Source organism: Stenella coeruleoalba (genome assembly GCF_951394435.1).
Source record: "Stenella coeruleoalba genome assembly, chromosome: 2".
Lineage (NCBI taxonomy): Eukaryota > Metazoa > Chordata > Mammalia > Artiodactyla > Delphinidae > Stenella > Stenella coeruleoalba.
The window spans coordinates 155,260,219-155,274,082 of record NC_137147.1 but is presented as its reverse complement, the minus strand read 5'-3'; the positions used below and the strand labels follow the sequence as shown (position 1 = coordinate 155,274,082).

Sequence of the window (13,864 nt, the reverse complement as noted above, 5' to 3'; positions counted from 1 at the left end):
TGATGAAAAAGGCCGGGACCTACCATAAAAGATGTTTTACAGCTAAAGACATAAGGAAGGCACCACGACAAGACAAGAAGGAAGGGGAAAAGTCTCAATATACTCAAGACCCATACCACCAGGTGCGTGGCCGACACATGGGAGAATAATTACAATTTCAGAGGTGCTCCCTGGTAGCGAGGGGTATGAACCCAACATCAGGCTCCCAAGCCCAGGGATCCTGTGCTGGGAAGAAGAGTCCCTAGAAAGTTGGGCTTTGAACACCAGTAGTGCTTATTTTCCAGAGGGCCAGAGGGTTGTGGGAAATAGAGATTCTACTCTTGAAGGATGCTCACAAAATCCCACATGATCCGAGAATCAGAACAGAAGCAGTCATTTGAAAGGATCCTGGGTCACAGCTACCTCCTGATCTTGGAGAGTCTCCCAGAGAGGCAACAGGCAACTACAGCACACTCTCAGGGACACAGACCCTGGCACCATCATTTTGGGGAGCTCCTTCTACCTCCTAGCCACTGGTAGCAGCAAGCATAATTCCAGAATCCTCCCTCTAGCTCATCAGCCTCAGGACAGAGCCCCACCAATTTCCACCAGACTATAGACACAAGCACTATGGGGCTGCAGGCCAAGCAGCTAACTGAGCAGGGGCACAGCCACACCCACCAGCCAACGGGTGGCTTAAGACCCTCTCAATGCACGGTTGCCCCTGGACATGGCCCAGCCAACAGAAGCCCCAGGACCAGCCTCCACACCTCAGTGCACAGGCACTAGATCCAAGACGCCCAGGACACCTCAGGCAGAGACCCTGGATCCAAACTCCATCCACCAGTGGGCAGGCACCAGCCTCAGGATCCCTGGCCACTCTGACAAGTGAGCCTGCTCCGACAAGTGGCCTTGGAATCAGCCTCAACTCTTGTCAGGTGATTACTGCACAGGGATTGGATGGAGCTTGGACCTACCCAAGAGCAAGCCTGCTCTAGCAGTGGGATCAGCCTCATACACCAACAGGCACGCACCAGCTCCAGGAATACCACAGCCCAGCAGCCTGTGTAACCAGGCCACTCACTTGCAGGCCAGAAACAGCCAGGGACTCAGCTGGCTCCTGACCCTGCCCATCAGAATGCCAATACAAGATTAGGGATACCCCAGACCCTGCAGATAACTGTGTCCGGGACAGTTATCCAACACCAACTCTGAGAATCCTGGGTCCTACCGCCAGAACTCAGGACCTGTGTCTTCCTCCCAGTAGCCAGCATAGCCCCAGGACCAGTGACTGGGCACTAGCCCTGCTATCACCTGGACTGCAATTCAACCCATAAATGATCCAGCACTAGATTTGGTGTCCCCCAGAGTTGTGCAGCCAGCTGCCTTATGATTTAGCCTCACCAAGCAGCACAGACAGCCTCCATACTAGGCAGAGTCTGGCAAACATGCACTCTGGGGGCAGCCAAGCCTACCAGACCACCCACAGTAGTCAGCCCACCGCAACAGAAGAGCCCAAGCAGCCCACACAGGGGGTACACCTAGAACATATAGTTCTAGTGACCAGGGGACAGTGGGCTGCTGGGACACATAGGACCTCTCCTACAAAAGGCCACTTCTCCAAGGTCAGCAAATGTAACGAGCCTACTACATACATAGCAATAAAAACAGCAAGTTAAGAAAAATGACATGACACAGAAACACGATCGAAATGAAGGAACAAGATAAGAACTCAGAAGAAGATCTAAGTGAAGTGGAGATAGGCAATCTCCTCAACAAAGAGTTCAAGGTAAGGACTGTAAAGATGATCGAAGAACTCAGGAGAAGAATGGACGGCCAGAGCAAGAAGTTAGAAGCTTTTTTAAAGAGTTACACTCCTAAGAACAACCAAACAGAGAGGAGGAATACAATAACTGAAATGAAAATTACACTTAAAGGAAACTACTGTAGACTCGATACAGAGGAATGGATCAGAAAACTAAAGGACAGAGTACTGGCAATCACTGAAGATGAACGGTAAAACAATAGATTAAAATGAAATGAGGAAAGTTGAACAGACCTATGAACATCAAGTATACTAACATTTGCATTATACTGGTCCCAGAAGCAAAAAGGAAAGAGAAAGCAGTGTAGAACATACTTGAAGACATAAAAGCTGAAAACTTCCCTAACCTGTGAAAGAAAACAGACATTCATGTCCAGTAAACACAGTAAGGCCAAAACAGGATCAAACCAAAGAGGACCACACCAAGACCCATTGTAATTAAAATAGCAAAAAAATAAAGATAAAAAGACACTATTAAAAGGAGCAAAGGAAAAGCGTCAAGTTGCAAACGTGGGAACTTGCATAAAGTTATCAGCTGACTTTTCAGGATAACCTCTGCATGCCAGAAGGGAGTGGCATGGTATATTCAAACTCATGAAAGGGAAAATCCTATAACCAAAAATACTCTACCCAGAAAGCCTCTCCTTCAGATTTGATGGAGAGATCTAAAGTTTCTAAAGTAAAACTAAGACCTCAGCATTGCCAAACAAGCTTTATGAGATCTCTTAAAGGGGCTATTCTAAGTGAAAGAGAAAAGGCCTCGACTGAATCATAAACATTAGGAAAGGAAACTTACTAAAGGAAAAACCTCATTGGTTAAGGCAAATATTCAATAAAGGTAGTAAATCAACTATGTACACAGCTAATAGGAAGGATGAAAGGAAACACTAATAAAATCATCTATATTCACAATAAGAAGTTAAGGGGCACACAAAACAAGTAGATGTAAAATATAAGGTCAAATTCAGTAACTGTGGGGGAGGAGAGTAAAAATGCAGGGTTGTTAATGTCCATTTGAAATTAAGAGCTCAGTAACTTAAAATTATCTCTCTCTCTGTCTCTCTCTCTCTGTCTCTCTCTCTCTCTCTCTCTCTCTCTCACACACACACACACACACACACACACACACAAAACTGAAAGAAATCCAAACATAATATTAAAGATAGTCCTCATATCACAGATGAAGGGAATAAAAGGGGAAGAAAGGAACACTGAAGAAATTAATTAGGGATTCTAAAAATACCCAGAGAGAAATGAAAATGAACACACAATGATCCGAAACCTATAGGACACAGCCAACACAGTTCACGGGGGAAGTTATAGTGATACAAGCTTATTCTTAGGAAACAAGAAAAAATATCAAATAAACAACCTAACATTACACCTGAAGGAATTAGAAAAAGAAGAAAAAACAAAACTCAAAGCTGTCAGAAACAAAAATTAAGAAAACAATACCATATGCAATTACACCAAAAAGAATAAGATACCTAGGAACAAACACACCTAAGCAGGTAAAAGACATGTACTCAGAAATCTATCAGCCATTGGTGAAAGAAGTTGAAGGCAACAGAAAAAGATGGGAAAATATAGCAGGTGCATGGACTGGAAGAATAATACTGTTAAAATAACCGTACTACCAAAGACAATCTACAGATTTAATGCAATCCCTATCAGGATACCAAAGCATTTTCACAGAACTTGAACAAATAATTTTAAAATTTCTATAGAAACACAAAGACCCCAAATAGCCAAAACAATCTTGAGAAAGAACAGAGCTGGAGGCATCATGCACCTTGACTTCAGACTATACTACAAAGCTACAGTAATCAAAGAGAATAGTACTGGAGCAAAAACAGACATAAAGATCACTGGAATAGAATAGAGATATAGAGATCTCGGAAATAAACTCACACACTTATATTTAATTGATTTATGACAAAGCAGGCAATATGGAGAAAACACTGTCTGTTCAATAAATGGTACTGGGAAAACGGGTCAGCTACATGGAAAATAATAAAATTAGAGTATTTTAGCCCACCATATATAAAATAAACTCAAAAGTGAATAAAGACCTAAATGCAAGACAGAAACCATAAAACCCTTAGAGGAAAATATAGAACATTCTTCAACATAAATGATAGCAACAGTTTTAGGTTCAGTCTACTAAGGCAAATGAAACAAAGCCAAAAATAAACAAATGGGACTTCACTAAACTTAAAAGATTTTGCATAGCAAAGGAAACCAAAGACAATATAAAAGACAACGTGCTGAAAGAGCAACAATATTTGCACATGATAAGAAGTTAACACAAAACGTGGACCAATGAAGTGTTAATATCTAAAATACAGAAACAGCACATACAATTCAATATCAAAAAACACCCAAAATCTTTTTTAAAAAAATTAGAACACCTAAATAGACATTTTCCAAGGAAAAAATACAGATATATAGCCAGAACTCATAAAGATGCTAAACATAGCTAATCGGCAGTAAAATGCAAATCAAAACTATGAGATATCACCTCACTTTTGTCAGAATGGCTGTCATCAAAAAGATCACAAATAAAGGTTAGTGAGGATGTGGAGAAAAGGAAACTTTTGTACACTGTTGATGTGAATGTGAATTAGTGCAGCTACTGCGGAAAGCAGAATGAGGTTCCACAAAAAACTAAAAATAGAACTACCATAATATCCAGCAATTTCACTCGGGTATATATCAGAAGAAAACAAAAACACTACTTCAAAAGAATAACTGCACCCCAAAGTTCAAAACAGTGTTATTTGCCATAGACAAGATATAGAGTCAAACTAAGTGTTCGTCAATAGGTTACTGGATTAAAAAAAAGATTTTTTTATGGTGACTTCCAAAAAAATGAAATTTTGCCATTTGCAAGAACATGGATGGACTTGGAGGATATCATGCTTAGTAAAGTATGTCGCAGAGAAAACAAGCCTGGTATGATATCATTTACACGTGGCATCTAAACAACTGAATACAACAACAACAATACAACAGACTCACAGATTAAAGAACAGACTAGTGGTTACCAGCAGGGAGAGACAGTGTTGTGGAGGAGCAAAATAGTGGTAGGAGATTCTGAGGAAGAATCCACTATGTATAAAATCAATAATCTACAGTGACGTACTGTATAGTATGGGGAATAAGAGACACTCTTTTATAATAAGTATAAATGAAGAAGAACCTAAACATTTATGAATCACTATGTTGTACCTTTGAAACTGATATAATAATGTAAATTAAGTATAGATCAATAAAATATAAACTAAGAAACAATAAAGGGGAGACACAGATTATTAGATAGAAATCAATTAAATAAACACAAGTTTTGGAAATCAAGAAAATAAAAAACAACATGTAAGAAATAACATTGGCATTTAAAGTGTACAATCTATTCATTTAAAAGATATGATTTAAGTGGTAAAAAATGTTACCCATTCTCACAATTTTGTATATCTAGGGTAAATTATTATCTACAAAAATATGTAACAAATATTCACTCGAAAAGAAAGAGAAACTTTGGATTAACCAATTTTAGTGTAGAAATTTAATATCAAAGACTCTATCTAAAATTGATTTGAATTAGTTCTGTCAACGTTGAATAAGTTCTTTTAGCCACTTCTAGTCTCTTTGTGATGTAAAATCTTTTATAGCATACAAATCAGCCTTTCTACATTATTCCATTAGACATACATAGAAGTTAAAAGAAATGAGAAGACAGAACAATCAACTAAGAAGGTGAATTTACTGAGAAACAGTCATTCTTTCTCCCTCTTTCTTTTCTTTTCCTCCTTTTCCAGGTCTCTCCGTTCCAATCAAGAGAAGTCTTGAGAGTTCTGAGAATATTTCTTTAAGGGCTTCAAATTACCATACCTAAGTCCTCTGCCACAACTACACACACGGGAACAAAAATAAACCTGTGCTATCTACTTGTGTAGGAGGGATTCGTGCAAAATAAACTCCTACATGGAGACCAACAGGTGAGTTTTCTACCCGTTCTTTATAATGCCCTTCCATTATAGTAAATCCCACACATTACGAGGCAGAAGGGGTTATGTGAGCTTTACCTTGAAGTCAAAAATCTTGCATTCATTTCAAGTACCTGGTGATCATAGGGTACAGCCAGGGAAGGTGCCATCCCCCTTGGGCGGGTGTCGGTGAATGGGCTCCCGCAGCCATGCACCTCCTGATGTACAGATTCTGGAGAAACAAAGGGCGGTCACACCACAGTCAGCCTGTCAGGCTGTCGGGCCACTGGGCAACCCCCCCAGCCTGGAAGTGCCCCATCAGTTGCTGAAAGCAAAACTCTGTCCCCCCTGTGAAGCCAGGCAATTTGGGCCAGAGAGTCAGAGGAGACCGGTAATCAACTCCTCCTCTCTGCTCACCTCCTTGGGGTTACAACAACCCCATCTCCAAACCCAAATCTGACCCTGCAGTGCCAAACTGGGAGTGGCAGGTGGGCTCTGCCGGTGCTTCAGCGCCATCTGGCGGTTGTCCGCTCTAATGGCAACCCTCAGCCCTTTCTCCTCCTCCTCCCCTAGTCCTGGGGACTGCCTTGCCTCCTGCAGCTGCTGACATGATTTCATTCGTCTTTCTCCAATTACAATGAAGTGTCCTACAGAGCTTTGGAATCTCTTGAAGAAGGAGGATCTTTTAGTCAATACACCTTAACCGTGAGAATCTGGTTTCAAGAATGAACCTGAAATACTGTATTTCTGTCCTGATGATTCCAAGGGGAGACAGCTCAAGTTTTCTAAATCATAAGAAAAACCAAGGTAAATAGGATATTCTGAGCCAGAGATGAAAAAGCAGTTTTTAGCACCCACTCGTCATGTCATATGACTGTATTTAATCAATCAGCTGCCACTGGTTTTTAAATCCCACGACGCAACTTTAAATCAATCAGCTGCTTACCTCTAACTCACGTGACTTGGCTCTGAATAGACATGCAGAGGTATAAAAATGACATTCTGAACGATAAATGGAAAAACAACATCTTATAAAGTTTTTCTCTTTTCTAATGGACAATTCATTGCATACAGAGTAAAGTATTCTATTCTGGATTTCTTGAACTGTAAACACATACAATGTCTCCTTTGGTGTGGCTGACTTATTTTGTTTTTTTCGTTGTTGTTGTAAACATCTTTATTGGAGTAGAATTGCTTTACCATGTCGTGTTAGCTTCTGCTGCATAACAAAGTGAATCAGCTATTCGTGTACATATATCCCCATATCCCTGCCCTCTTGCATCTCCCTCACTCCCTCCCTATCCCACCCCTCAAGGTGCTTACAAAGCACCGAGCTGATCTCCCTGCACTATATGCAGCTGCTTCCCTCTAGCTATCTATTTCACCTTTGGTAGGGTATACATGTCCATGCCACTCTCTCACTTCGTCCCAGCTTACCCTTCCCCCCGCCCCTTGTCCTCAAGTCCAGTCTCTATGTCTGCATCTTTATTCCTCATCAGCGACTCCTGCGAGGGGTGGATACTTCCTTTTATGCTCAGGGAATATCCCCTAGTTTGAATATGATTGAGTTTGATCCTGTGAAACCATCAGAACTTCCCACCAGAATAAATGAGTAGATTCTGGCCTTTATTAGTATGCATAATGAACACGGGTGTCCGGGCTGTACTTGCCAACCCTCCTATTTTACCCATCTATTTTTATCCACCTTCAACCCTGTGAGTACTTTGACCAACCCTGAGCTCAGACCCCTGACTTATTAGAGTGACTTTTTCACACTTTCTTTAAAAATGGACAGGTAATAAAAAGAATTTAACCTAGAAGCAGCAGCTCAGTAAGGGAAATAAAATCACCAGAAGTTATATAATCACAGCCACAGCCATCCAGGGCTCCTGTCTTATCTGCTGGGTCATAAGAATGTGACCTTCCTAAATTTGGAGGGCATCCAATCAAACAAGTAAAGGAGTTGCTCACCTCTGGCTCTTAGAGGGATTGCTAGGCAGTCTACCCAGTGTACACTAACTGGAAAACACTGTCATGGTTTTGAAACACCCATGTTCCAGGAAAGCTTTTTGGGGTGCATGGGAAAGTTTTATTTATTTTTTTGACATGAAGCAAAAAATAAATCACCAAGCTGTTTGTGCACAGGACTTCTTAAGAGGGCAGTAGAAGGAAGGAATAGGCAGAAAAGACAATCTCCTCTGACGTGAAGGTAGTTTTTCCAAAAGAGTAGGATTTAGGCACAGTTTAAGGAGAACACTTTTAAATAGCTGGGACAGCTCCAAACTGCAGTTTAGGGAACGACTGCTTCAAAAGAACAGTGCTTTAAAAGTCCTGGCAATGCAGCAAGAGGATGAAGAGTTTGTTTTGCATAGTTTTGAACACAGGAGTAAAGAAGCAGAGGCATCTCTGACTAAACGGCCCTGAGATCCTATGGCATCAATGGGTCAGTTGCAGGGGGCAGGGGGTGTGGGGGGCGATATTTCTCTCTCAACGTTTCCCAGGGCAGCTACCCCTCCCTACCCTACCCCCCTACTCCCTTCACCCTTCCTCCCTCCACTGTTGGGTCCCCAGGGACAGCACTTCTTAAGCTGGAAGGCTCAGGCACCATCTCTGCAGTCTGGATTCTTCCTGGAGCCTGACATGTTCTGGGACAGGAAGGCAGGACTGCAAGGCCGCTGGGGTGCAGTCGGACCTGGAAGCCTGGAGGGGAACTGGAGCCCTGAAGCCCACCCACGTCCTTGAAGCCAAAGGAGGAACACATCCTCTTAACAGTACTTCTCAGGGGTCAGCGTGCTCCCCATCTGATGGTGATCCATACTCACTTGGGGCAGCAAGGACTGCCTCTAACTGGCCCCCTCGGTTCCGCCTTAAGGGTCCTCGGACATATGTGAAAGCACAGGCCCCGGTTCTCCTTAGTCAGCTGAGGCCAGTGCTGTGGGGGTCCCTCCAGTCCCATCCCCCAGCCCCTCCCTCTGGGACTGTATCTAATAGAAGAAAGAGCACAGAGGAATTGGCTGAATCAAGGGACCTGGGAGTCTGGGTATTAGTTTGAAGACCGAGAACCTAAGGCGCAATTACATATTATTGGAAACTCTTGCGGGGTGTGTGTGGGGAGATTAGGAGGCTGAGAGGCTGAGTGGACCTGGTGAGTCCAGCCCCAGGACACCACACAGCCCCGCCCCCCCTTACCTGCCATCAGACAAGGGGTGCCGCAACTCCAGCCGGGACTCTGTACTTTCCCCTCCCTGATTCTGCTCAAGAAGAGCAGGTGGCCCCCCTCTGAGGGCAGGGGTAAGACAATGGACCAAGTCCCCGTGGACTAAGGTGCTGCTGGTAGCTCTTCCTGAACAGCAGTGCTGGCTTGGAGCGAATGCTTGCACCACCAAATTTGGTCTTGTCCTGCAGCTGAGGGACGCAGGCTTTAAGTCAGGTGCACTGGCTTTAAATCAATCAGCCCCATTTTAAGTCAGGTGACCCGACTTAAATCACTGTGTGCCCCTCAAGCCTGCAACTTGAAAAGTTGGGAACTTCACGTTGATCCCAGCAGCTCACATAGCTGAATGCACACTGTAGTCACCCCCAAGCCTGCCTTAGATGCAGGATATAAGGTAAGGGGATGGGCGTGCACTCATGGTGATGAGGGTATACTTCATGTACCAGAAGGGTCTAGGTACTCTGGGGTACAGCAAGCAGTGCACGATACAGCAGCTCCCTGGCAAAGCTGGTGATGCACAGGGAGAGCGGGCACACCCAGGCATGCATAGGGTCTAGGACGGGAGCTGGGGCACAGCCAGCCGGGAGGATGTGAAAGCAGAGGATCTGAGCCTTCTCGAGAAAGGCAGACACCGAGGATGGATAAGAAACAAAGACCATATGAAACATGGATTTGAAAAACACACCCTGCCCTTGAAATTGGGGTGGGAGCACCCCAGATTTGAATCCTCTTAATCCCCAGTTGCTAGTGCTTTGGCAGTTGCCCAGTTACTTAAAAAATGTGACTGATAATATCTAACCCATATAATACTGTATTTGTAGTTGTTTTGCGTGTTTATGTTTCTATGGTGAAATAACCTTTTCTACAAGAAAAATGTATATTTTCTGAAATAAATTAAAACCCCTTTTTAAAAAGTACTATGTAGGACTTCCCTGGTGGCACAGTGGTTAAGAATCTGCCTGCCAAGGCAGGGGACATGGGTTGAAGCCCTGGTAAGGGAAGATCCCACATGCCGCAGAGCAGCTAAGCCCATGCGCCACAACTACTGAGCCTGCAGGCCACAACTACTGAAGCCCACGTGCCTAGAGCCCATGCTCCACAGCAAGCCCAACAAGAGAAGCAACCGCAATGAGAAGCCCGTGCACCACAACAAAGAGTAACCCCCGCTCGCTGCAACTAGAGAAAGCCCACGCGCAGCAACGAAGACAAAACGCAGCCAAAAATAAATTAATTTTTTAAAAAGTACTATATCCTCTGTACATGTTCTCTGGGAAGAACAGAAAGGAGTGGGAAAGTGAGAAAGACCAAAACTTACTGCACATCCCTGATGCAGGTGCTCTGCTGGCTCAGATAGTTTAACCCCACTTTACAGAGAAAATAACCTCAGAGAGGTTTCGTAATTTTCCCAAAGCCAAACAGCTATTGAGTGGCAGAACCAGGATCTGAACCAAGTCTGTTACCTTCAAAGCCTAAGTCCTCATCACAACAAAACTCAATTAATATTTACATTTATCGAATTACAATGAAAACTGGGGAGTTCTTGGCACAATCCTGAATAAGAGTGAGAAAGAAAGGAATAGCATTGTTCCTACAGTCAACCAAAATTTTTGGAGCAGCTGCTAAATACCTGGGCATTTGGGGGGTTCAGCAGTGATCACGACAGGAAGAGTCCTGCTTCCATGAACCATGTAGTGGGGAGGAGAGACGGGTGCAACTTGGGTGAGGGATTTCACCTTGCTGGGCCTCTGTTTTCTCATCTGGAAAATGGGACGGGTGCTCCTCATTTTGTGGGATTGTCCAGCCCTCACAATCTCTGATTCCATAAGAAGCATTTGTTTTCCTGTTTCTTTAAAATCCAATCAGGCCATGAGCTGTGATGAATGTCCTTAGCTGCTCCCCAAGTCACTCTATTTCCACCCATTTCCCGTGATCAGGTGTTTCCCTCAACATGACTCACAATCAATCAAGTCACAGAAGCTAAGGGGCACCCAGCAGAATTCCAGCCTGGCTTCCCAGGAGCTCTGCGGTCTACCTGGCCAGGTAAACTTAACTCACCTGGGACAAGGTGGCCATCCCTAGTTTCGCATCAACATGATCTCAGGCACAAACCTCCTCATTTTTCCATTTTGTCTTTAAGTTACTCGTTGAAACAATTGCACAAGTATGAAAAAGACATAAAATCAGGCATCCTGTGCCCCCAGTGCCTACTAATAAATGATTTTCTGCCACTTTAATGATAGAGAACACTTCAGCATTCCGCTGCCCGTATTACTTTTCATTTTTGTTGATATTTGTACTGAATACATCTTTCAATATTTTAACAACGGAACATTTATTTAGGTTGTTCCACACAAAGCCTTCAGTGGTAAGGGTTTTGTTGTTATATTTCTATTATGTTTTCTTTAAAAATCATTATCCTGTTTAAATGGGTTAAGTCAATTTTATGGGCATTTATCATATGATATTAATGAAATTAATATATACAGGGCAGTGGTACAAGTTACTTGGACTTGAGAGCCTCTATTAGCACAGTTAAATATAAATATTATATGTATATAAGCTAAATTACATGCCGAGTGAGATTCTCCTACTTTTTACACTCTGAGCCAATCAAGCCTGTGAGAAATGGAATATTTCTTGCCATCTCAGTAAACAAAGGATGTCACAGTCATCAGCACTTGCAGCCCTCCAGTGTGAGCCGCGGGCCCCGAGAAATTCAGGATACGCAAATACAGAATGCAGGCCCCAGAGAGCTGAGGGTGCACGTCAAAGGAAGGATTTCAGTGACCCCTGACTCTGGCATCTTCGCATACAAAGAAAAGCGCTACATTCCTCACCTTGGGAGAGCTGGTTTTCCTTAGTTAACAATCACCTTTTGATGTTCCCCATTACCTTTGCCAGGCCCCTGCCCTGTCCCCTCCCCCCGGTACTTTAGCTCAGGGAGGAAGGAGCGCAGAGGTACTCGGCTAAATAAGGGGCCTTGCGAGCCTCCGGAGTTTTCAGCCGCTTTTCCCGCAGTCAGGAGGAGGGGCGCTGACGACTGACCGTGCGCCTCCCTTGCCCCGTTTTCCCTCAGGACGCTCAGGCCGACCCCTCCCCACGCCCCCCAGGCCCCGTGAGCCACGCCAAGGACAGGGGCGAGAGGAGGGACCGAAGTTCCACAGGACCAGACGCTGGGGGCCGCTCTTTCTACACAGCAGCGCCGGGTGGCAGTGAACACCTGCCCCTCAGAAGCTGGTCTTGCGCTGTCGCCCGGGCACCGGACCAGGCGGAGGGTCGTCGCCCACTTACCGGCCCGCCGTCCCCACGACTGTCACGGCTTCGGCCGCCGGGGCCGCTCCATAGCCGGAAGCCTCAGTGAGGCCGCCCTCCCCTCGGGCTCCGGGCCAGCTCCGTGACGACGGAGGGAAGAGACCCCGAGCTGCGGGAATTCCAGCTCTGCGGAAACGCGGGCTCCGTTCTGGGCGCAGGGGGTGGGACCACTCTTCTTCGAGGCCTTCCGGGAGAGAAGGGGGCGGCGGGGGACGGAGCCGCTAGGACCGTAGGGCCCCGTCGGTGGTCCTGGAGGGGCGGTGCTGCCTGGGGGCCCCGCCCACTGAGACCGCAGCCCAGGCCTCTTTCCTGGAATCCTAAACAAAATGTTAGAAAGATACACGGTCTACAGTAAATATTCACAAATGATTGTTGCTTCTGTGCTTACTATTCTATTAAACGTGTAAAATCCATAAAACACTTTAAGTTCAAAGTTAACTATGAATTCTTACCTTTCCTTATTATGTCTCTGCTATTCCCAATTGTGGTTAATGAATCATAGACTGTGGCATCACTAGTTAAACATGAGCTTGTTAAAAAAATGGAGTTCAAGTCCACCAGAACTACTGAATCAGAATCTGAACTTTTAAAGTCTCCCCAGTGTACTTGTGTACCCATGAATAGTTGAAAGTTTCATTTCTACCTTGACATGTCTTTTCTGTCTGAGAGATTCACACATTTTATCCAATTTGATGTAAATAAAACACTCAAAAATGCATATGCCTGTGTTGAAACCATCATTTTATCATTTCTTTTCCAGATAATAATAGTCTCTATACTGGTTTTGTGGATCACATGCCATCCTCTTTTCTTGTAGTAAGAAATAAGATAGAGAAACTTACTGTGTAAAAAAATTGCATACATATATATATATATAAAAGTGGATAATTCAAGACACTCTTCTAAATTAAAACCAGTTCTCTTAACTTGCTGTTTTCTTATTGGGTCTCATTATGAACTCTTCCCCTGGCCACACGATATGTGTACTTTTAGTTTCAGGGACTGCTGACATTCCAGGTTGTGCCCATAGATTTCTCTCAAGAGCTCTGGGAGTGCCTAGACCAAGATCAATGGGAATTGTTACAGGGAAGTGCTGTTACCCAAGTATAGGAACCTTCTCTCCTTGGGTGAGGATACCTTCCTTCCAGAATTCCTTATCCACCCACAGGGTTTAGAGTCCTTCATTTGTAGAATGTCTCCTAGAATCTTCTGCTTCCTACAATAGGCTTTCAGGTTGCAACGTTTCAGGAAAGATTGGGAATTTGTGGGTGTAATTTATCTTATTCTTTAAAACTGCAGCCTCCCTTTTAATATACTTTGTAACTGCTTGGGATGTGTCTATATGAACTGTGTAGTATATGCTTCTGTTATAGTCCTTATAATATTTTATTGTCTTATTTTTTGTAACAATTTTCCATGGATTATTTGGGCTTAACATATATTAAAAGGGAGACTGTGATTCTGGGACTTCCTGGTGATGCAGTGGTTAAGAATTCGCCTGCCAATGCAGGGGACATGGGTTCAATCCCCGGTCCGGGAAGATCCCAC

The 13,864-nt window shown here is 44.1% G+C and overlaps 1 long non-coding RNA gene across 2 annotated transcripts in view; it reads right to left on the bottom strand.

Annotated features, from left to right (window-relative positions):
* Window positions 1-12,583, bottom strand: part of LOC307182233 — a 32,046-nt gene extending 19,463 nt beyond the window's left edge. Inside the window, exons 1-2 of one of the 2 annotated variants that reach the window (XR_013827150.1) lie at window positions 12,296-12,583; window positions 5,890-6,022 (exon numbers count right to left, since the gene is read on the bottom strand). This is a non-coding gene — a long non-coding RNA (uncharacterized lncRNA). The remainder of the gene's footprint in view (window positions 1-5,889; window positions 6,023-12,295) is intronic. The other variant, XR_013827151.1, reaches the window with a different exon arrangement.
* Window positions 12,584-13,864: the final 1,281 nt, after the last annotated feature.